Source organism: Cynocephalus volans, chromosome 7 (assembly GCF_027409185.1).
Source record: "Cynocephalus volans isolate mCynVol1 chromosome 7, mCynVol1.pri, whole genome shotgun sequence".
Lineage (NCBI taxonomy): Eukaryota > Metazoa > Chordata > Mammalia > Dermoptera > Cynocephalidae > Cynocephalus > Cynocephalus volans.
This window is the reverse complement of record NC_084466.1, coordinates 134,183,839-134,192,712: the sequence shown is the minus strand read 5'-3', so window position 1 is coordinate 134,192,712 and position 8,874 is coordinate 134,183,839. Positions and strand designations below refer to the sequence as shown.

Here is an 8,874-nt window from a genome sequence, read left to right as displayed (position 1 = left end):
CTTGCGGCAGAGCCACCTCGCGCCGTCAAGCGTGATTGCGTTTTCGCCACATGGAGGGCGGGGAGGAGCATTTCACGACAGCTCTCGTAGGCCATTTACGGCAGTAGGAGGAGCGAGAAAGGAGAAAAGGAGTAGGAGAGAGCAACTTTCAAAAGTTAGTGAAAGAAAACCAGGAAGTGGGAGTCGGTGACAGCCTATTACATTTACCTGATGATAATTATCATTTATTGAAGGCCACCTATATTCAGGCATTGTGACAGACATTTTACATTATATGACCTCCTTTAATTCAACAATCTTATGAGGTACTATTATCTTCATTTTACAGATGGTTCAACCGAGACCCAAAGAGGTTAAATAACTTGCCAAAGTCACACAAGAAAAAAGTGCAAGTGTCAATATTCGAATTCAGGTCTTTAATTCAAAAGCATATCCCGTTTTCCAGAGAGATGCTTTTGAGATACTAGTAATGTTTTATGTTTTGATCTAGATGGTTACTTGTTTTGTTTTTGTTTTGTTTGCAACTTCCACTTTCGTAAAAATTAATCTGACTGCATGCTTAAGCTTTGTGAGCTTTACAGCATATATGTTATATTTAATAAAAAGTTTTTAAGTACCGGAATTTTGTGATTATGAAATGTGTACGTTATGTATTCATGCTATTATCCGTTGTTACAAATAGACTGCATTTTAATTGTACGTTTAAAAATTGTATATGCTGTTTTGCAATACGCTTCATAGGTTATAAAACACTGCTGCATATTTTATCTCTTTTGAACCGTGTAACTTTGTGGGATAGATACAGAAGAGAAAAGTTAATTATATCAATTATGTCAATTAATTATAATTAATATATAAATGTAAAATATATATAATATAATTATATAATATATAATTGTATAAATAATTATGTCAATGTGGACTCATAGAATCTGACTGTTCAATAAGTTACAATCTGTTACTATCATTATTTCTATTTTGATATTCAGTTTGTCCAAAATTTGGATAGTAGGAGCTCCTTCAAACTGATTCCTGTGTCCTTTGGACATGGCACTATCATTCTTTGAGCACTTTCTTACCTTTTAGTACGAGTCCTAGGCTCCCTGTGTATTCTCCCTGCCCCATACCTGGAATCAGTCATTTCTCCAAGGAATCTTGGTTACTTTTGGTAGTAGTAGAAACAATGACTGGCTGGCCAGTTAGCTCAGATGGTTAGAGCATGGTGCTGATAACAACAAAGTCCAGGGTTCAATGCCTGTACTGGCCAGCTGCCAAAAAAAAAAAAGAAACCAAGATTAGGGTGATAGATGCATCATTGCTTCTAGGCCCTCTCAGTGGACAGAGAGCTGGGAAATACACATACGCATGTACATATACACATACACACATTTTATGTCCATTTATCTCTCCCCAAGTTCACTTTGGATACCTTCAGGTCCAATCTAATAAAGCAGAGTTTATTCTACCCTTTCCTTCTTTCATATTTTTGACACCCTTTTCCAACAGTGAGAAATCTGGCTTCCTTTGTTCACAACATATTTACCTATTTGTTCAATCCTAGAATGTACAGAAAGTAGTTTCAGAATTGCTAACCTTTATCTCTCTGAAAAAGAAGCCTACTGGGAATACTTACTCTATTTTATGGAATAACATGTTGCTCAGTTCTAGAACGGGATAAAACCAATTGAGATCTTTAAAAAAAAAAAAAAGCAGCTTACTGATTAGAGTTCAATAATTTTTAAAATGCTGGCAGTTCCGCTTTGCATGGTAGTTTGGGATCAGAAAAATAACTGCAAGTTGAAACTATGCAGAGTGATCTTAATAATCAATGGGAAACACTACAATTGTTACATGATCTTTAAAAAATGTTGTCAAAATATTAAACACTTTCTTACTGTTGATTGTAAATATATTGAGAAATGAAAAACATAGTAAAACTAATTATTTGGTACTTTGTAATTTAAAACATCAGAAACATTGAGGACTAAAGTGCTCTGTTCGTTTGTTAATTACTTACCAAGAATAGTTTAAATAGTGCTTGCCTTCTGCTCCTATAAGTTACCATGCACAGAGCATCTTTTCTATGCCTTGGCAAATTCTCATATTCCTTTCTAAGTTTGGATCTACCCCAACATTTTATCCTTTGTGCTTTCAGTGTTGTGAAATGTCTCTGAGATTTTCTTTAATGTGAAGGTTTTCACTGGCAACATTTCTCTGGGACATCTTCATCCTTTGGTCACGACCAGTTTCCTCAATTTCAATAAGTTTACCTTCATTAACTCCTTTTATGGATGATTGGAATTTTACTTCAAACATTATCACTTTTCTTTCCTTGCTGCACTTTCATCTTTGTTGGCCAATTCCTCCCTATGATTATTCATTTTGTAAAATGTCATGTGAATTTATCACTGGCAGACAAGAAGACAACTACAACTGAATAACTTAAGTGCAGTGACCAGTCACCAGCTGACTTTGAAAGAGGTGAGGTGATGATTATTGATCATGAAATACACTCTGATACTTAGTATTTACCCCCTCAAACTTTTGCTCATTGTCTGTGGTTTACTTAGAGATCTGCGGACTGAAGAACTAGTAGCAAAGTTTATACTTTATGCAGTTACTCACAGTTAATGTGATCACTGGGATTTGAGCCATGTTATTGGGGGACTGGTGTTTTATAAACTGTGGCGATTGAAACTCATGCATACCAGAATTGAGCAAAAGAGGACTTTTCGTGCATTTTGGTTTTAGCCACAGGTAGATAGTCCAAATCTTGTGCTCAAAAGTATTTGGGTTAGTTCTCTTCCATCTCACTCTTCATGGTGGTTATCTTATTCATTTGAAATATGGTTTGATTTATTTGTTTCTCTTTGGATTCAGTTTTAGAAGGTTCCTCCACCCTTGTTGATTTTTCTTTAATGTGTAAATTAGGACTGCCCAAAAAAGTATATTCAGAGAAGTGTCATATTCATTTCCTCTATCCATTGTTCCACCCCATTCCAATGGCACCCAGAGGGTAACTAATCTCGCTAGTCTCTGGTTTATCCTTCCTGTGTTTCTTGTTGCTTGAATGTGCAATTACATGTATATTTTCTTCTTTACCTTAAACAAAAGGTAATATTTTGTACTTTGCTTTTTTTCACTTAACAAGATATCCTGCAAATCGCTCCACAACAGTTTTTAGAGAAATTCTTCATTCCTTGTTTTTGAGTTTCACTGTACTCCATCTTGTGAATATTCAGTAGTTTATTTAGCTACTCTCCTATGTATGGACATTTAGCTGGTTTCCAATACTGTGTAATTACAAACAACACTGCAGTAAATAACCTTTTGTATACACATTTTTGTATTGTTGAATTATATCTTCAAAATAAATTCCTAGAAGAGTGATTGGTAGATCAAAAGATAAATACAGGTGTTGTTTTCCCAGATGTTGCTGAATTCCCCTTCATAAGGTCTGTACCAATTTGCAGTCCCATCAGCAAATGTATGAGAATGACTATTTCCTCACAGCCTTATCAACAGAGTGTGTTGTTACTTTTCCAATTTTCACCATTCTGATAGGTGAGAAACGGTATCTTGGTGTGGTTTATCATCATAACCATCATTATTTAATTTATGTATAGTAAAATTGAACTTTTTTGGTGTGCAGTTTTATAAGCTTTAACACATCCCATAGATTAGTATAACCACCACCACACTCAGGATACAGCATAGTTCCATCACTTTAAAAAACTTCATGCTGGCTCTTTGGAGTCAAACCCTTCACCACCTGCAACCACTGATTTTTTTTCCCTATAGTTTTGACCTTTCCAGAATGTCATATAAATGGAATCACATGTAGGTAACCTCTAGATCCATTCTTGTTTTGTGTTTCAATGGCTCATTCCTTTTTATTGTTGAGTAGTATTCCACTGTATGGATGTACCACAGTTTTTACTTTCACCCAGTGAAGAATATTTGGGTTGTGTATTAATTTCCTAGAGCTGGCTTAACAAAGTACCAAATTGTTCATTTGCTAGAATGTAGGAATAGGAGTAATTTTTGTATGTCAACCTTATACCCTGTGACCAGTTTAAATTAATTATTTGTTCTTGAAGTTTTCTGTGTGTATATTTTAAGTGATAATCATGTCATATGTGACTAGGACAGTTTTATTATTTCCTTTCCAATGTGTGTGCCTTTTATTTCTTTTTCTTGCCTTGTGCTTCTGGCTAAGACTGGTAATACCGTGTTCAGTATTAGTGGTAAGGTAAAAGTGGACATGCTTGCTTTCTTTCCTATCTTAGTGAGAAAGAATTTAGTCTTTTGCCAGTTAGGTTGAAATTTAGGGGCTAGCTGGTTAGTTCCATTGTCTAGAGTGCAGCCTCATAACCCCAAGGTCATGGGTTTGGTTCCCAGTGCCCACCAAAAAAAAAGAAAGAAAGAAAAGATATTTACCATAGAAGTATAATGATGTTTTTATTAACACCCTTTATCGAATTAAAGAAACGTCTTTCTAATCCTAATTAGTTGAGAGGGTTTTTTGTTTGTTTGTTTGTTTGTTTTTAATCAAGAATAAATGCTAAGCTTTCTGATCCACCATCTTTGGTGGAACCACCATCAAGATACAGATTTTCATAAAAACCCTTACAGGGAAGACCATCATTCTTGAGGTTAAAACCTCGGATGCAATAGAAATGTAAAGGCCAAGATCCAGGATAAGGAAAGACTTCCTCCTGATCAGCAAAGTCTGATCTTGGCTGGCAAGCCACTGGAAGAGGGACACACTTTGACTACAACATTCAGAGGAAGTCCACTCTTCATCCTGCATTGAGAATTAGTGGTGGTGCCAAGAAAAGGAAGACATCTTACACCACTCCCAAGAGGAATAAGCATAATAGAAAGAAGGTTAAACTGCCTGTTTTGAAGTACTATTAAGGTGAATAAGAATGGCAAAATTGTCACTGTCATCAGGAATGCCCTTCAGATGAATATAGTGCTGGGGATTTTATGGCCAGCCGCTTTGACAGACATTATTGTAGCAAACATTGTCTGACTTATTGCCTCAACAAACCAGAAGACAAGTAATTGTGTATCAGTTAGTAAAAGACATGAACTTACAGCAACAACAACAAAGAATAGATGCTGAATTTTTTCAAATGCTTTTTCTGCATCTTCAGTCTTTCAATAAGGTGGATTAGATTGATTGATTTTAAAATTTTGTACTACCCCTGCATTCCCAGGATAAATCCCATTTAGTCATGGTATACTGTTCTTTCTATTCTTTTCTTTTGTTGAGGGTCTTTATATCAATGTTCGTGAGGGATATTACTCTGTCATTTGCTTTTCTTGTACTATCTTCTGTTATTCAGATTGGGTGGTTTCTACTGTTCTATCTTCCGGTTCACGGATTCTTTCCTCTGTCCCATCTATTCTGCGGTTAAGCACAGCCACTGAATTTATTTCAATTACTGTATTTTTCTCTTCTGAAATTTGTTTGGTCCTTCTTTATATTTTCTATTTCTCTCCTGAGGCTTTCTATTTTTTCATTTGTTTCATGTGTATTTGTAATTACTAGTTGAATCATTTTTATCATGGGTAATTTAAAATATTGTCAGATAATTCTAACATTTCTGTTATCTCAGTGTTGGAATCTATTGATTGTTTCATTTTTTCCACTGAGTTTGAGATCATCCTGGTTCTCAGTGTGACAAGTGATTTTCAGCTGTAACCTGGACATTTTCATATTATGTCATGAAACTCTGGATCTTATTGAATTTTGTGTTTAACTGTCTTTTTTGGATACCATATTGACAGGAGAAATGGGGTGGGAGGCACTGCCTCATTAAAGACAGGTGAAAGTAGAAGTCTAGGTTCCCCACTTAGCTTCCATTTACCTGAGTATCTCCATGCTTCTGTTGGCTGCGGTTGGGAGTTTCAGCTCCCTATGTGGCCTCCAGTGACACCATAGAGTGAAAGCACTCGTTACCAGCTGGCAGGGATGTAAGTCTCAGCTCCCTACTTGGTCTCTGACACTTCTCTGGCAGGAATTGTGGGGTGCCTCATAATAGCCTCAAGTAGATGGAAAGTAGGCTTTTTACTCAGCCTTTGCTGGTGTGCATAATGCTGGGGGCCACAGGAGGTTTTTTGTTCTTGTTTTTAAATGGCATTCAGCTGGAGTAGATTGATTATTGTCTGAAAGTTTTCTGTCTTGCTAGATTGTTCCTTACTTGATTATTTGATTACAGAGAACAGGCTATGGTTGGGCTCTTTTGGGTGGAGGGCGGGGTGGTCTGCACCCCATGGCATTTCTGGGTTGCTTACTTCTTCAGCTCTGAGTTTGGTATTTGTGAAGCAAAAATCAAACCCAGAAAACTCACTATTATCATTCCCTGGGTCTTGAAGCCCCTAGCCATTCTGCCATTTTCTTTCCACCTTTCAGAGTTTTTTGTTTGTTTGTTTGTTTGGGGGCAGCTGGCCACTACAGTGATCTGAACCCATGACTTTGGTTTACAAGGCTGCATTCCAACCAACTGAGCTAACCAGACAGCCTTCAGAGTCTTCTTACATTTTTTAAAAATATATGTCCAGGGTTTCATTGTACTTAGTAGTAGGAATAAGGAAAATTATGTTCAGTCTATCTTCCCAGAAGCAGAAATGCCTCATTCAGTGATTTTAAAATTTTTCTGTTATTATATTTTCAATTCTAAATTTCCATTTTGGTTTTTAAAAATATATATCTTTTATTTCTCTTCAAGATTTTCTATCTTTCCATTCATTTCAAGAGTGTCATCCCTTACTTTTTAGAGCATAATTACAGTAGCTTCTTTAAAGTTTTTGTGTGATAATTCCAACAGCTATGTCATCTCTTCATTGGAGTCTGTTGATTATCTTTTCCCATGTAAGATGTTCAGATTTTCTTAGTTCTTCATGTATTTAGTAATTTTGGGTTGTATTCTTGACATTTTTAATATTATGTCCTTTGTCACTGGATCTAATTTAAATCTTGTGGAGATTGTCGATTTTTTATTTTATCAGGAAATTGACCCTGCTAAATCCAGGCCACAGGTTCTACCCACTTTCTCTGATCTGTGGTTCCTATGTCAACAAGCTTCCAAAGCTTTTGTAGTGGTATATAGATCTGTTCTGCATGTGTACACCCAGAGACTGGTCTGGGACCTCAGTTCTCAAAACTGAGGAATGCTGATTAGGGACACATCCACACATATGCAGCTCAGAGATGAAGCCAGAAGTTCATTCACAACTTTATGAACCATTTTCTTGATCTCCTTAATCTCCCCAACACTTCTCTTTCTGGTTTGCACTCCCTGCAACTGCAACTGCCTCCAGGGCCAAGAGGCAAGAGGATATACAATGAAATAACAGCGGGGATACCCCTTGCTCATGGGATCACAATACCTCTTGTTAGAAGAGTTCACTCCCAGGCCAGAGGATACCAGAGCAAAAACAAAATAGGAAACTCGGTGATGGTTCAGTGGTACTTTGAGTTATGGTTTCCTTTCCAAATCTGCCTGATGCCCCTTGCATTCCAAAGTTTTCCAATAGCCCTTCCATGCATTCTCTCCAGAGTTTTTACCTGTATTCAGTAGGAAACACAGGGTAAAGTTCTTATCATTTTGACCAGAGCCCAGTAATCCTAGTGTCATTTTAATTAACATTTCTCTTATCATTAGAGAGTTTGAGCATCTTTTCATATTTTGGGAGGGGAGCCTTTTTATATTACTTTGGGGGGATTACGTTTTATCTTTTTTCCCTAATGTTAAAGAGTGATTAAATATTAATAAATTATAAACTTATTGATTATAATTAATATATTAAAATAAAATATAATGCTATTTTATATTAATATATTAATAAAGAGATATATATTGGCCTTTATCTGAGATGGATATTGAAAATATTTTCTTACAGTTTTTCCATTGTCTTTTGATATTCATAATATTTGTTTTCCTCTTTTAAATAAAGTCAAATTTATCAATCTTTATTTTATTGCATCTGGATTTTGAGTCATCGATAGCCTTTCCTTTCACCTAGGTTAAAAAGGAATTCACATTTATCCATGTTTCCTTCTAGAGCCTGTATGGTTTCTTTTTTCCAATTAGATCTTTAGTCAGTTTGGAATTTAATCTTGTATATGATGTGACATGTGGATCTAAATTTTATGTTTTTCAAAAGTGTTTCAGAGGTCTCACAGCCCTCTCGAGTGTGTGTGTGTGTGTGTGTGTGTGTGTGTGTGTGTGTGTGTGTGTGTGTGTGTGTGAGAGAGAGAGAGAGAGAGAGAGAGAGAGAGAGAGAGAGAGAGAGAGAGAGAGAGATTTATTCCAAGGAATTGCATTACAGCATCGTAGGAGCTGGCTAGGCAAGTCCAAAATCTGTAGGGCATGCCAACAGACTGGAAATTCCTGGGTAGGAGCTGGTACTTCTTCCTCAGGAAAACTTCAGTTTTGCTTTTAAGACCTTTCAACTGATTGGATAATGTCCACCTAGGTTACCTGGGACAATCTCTTTTACTTAAGGTCAACTGATCATCTACAAAATACCTTCACAGCAACACCTTGGTTAGTGTTTGAATAACTAGTTAGCTCTTACAATGTTGAGAAGTTAGAAGCTATGACTTTAACGTAATTATGATGAGTCTCTTACATACTTAGGCCCTTGTAAGGAGAATATTTTATGTATCTAGGTCCGTTTCAATCTCTCTCTTCAACCATCCTTTTTTAATACCATAGTCCAATTCCCATTCCCAACCCTCTGGAATCTACACCCCTCATTGTAGAATGAGACATTTCCTTCCTTCTTGTGTCTCGCAAACTTCAGTATCTCAAGCTTGACCAGACTTTGGGACTGCAAAGGGAGAGGTGGAGTGTGGTC

General features: G+C 36.4%; 1 pseudogene; it reads left to right on the top strand.

Annotated features, from left to right (window-relative positions):
* Nucleotides 1-50: 50 nt before the first annotated feature.
* LOC134381793 (ubiquitin-ribosomal protein eS31 fusion protein-like) lies at nucleotides 51-5,070 on the top strand (annotated as a pseudogene).
* Nucleotides 5,071-8,874: the final 3,804 nt, after the last annotated feature.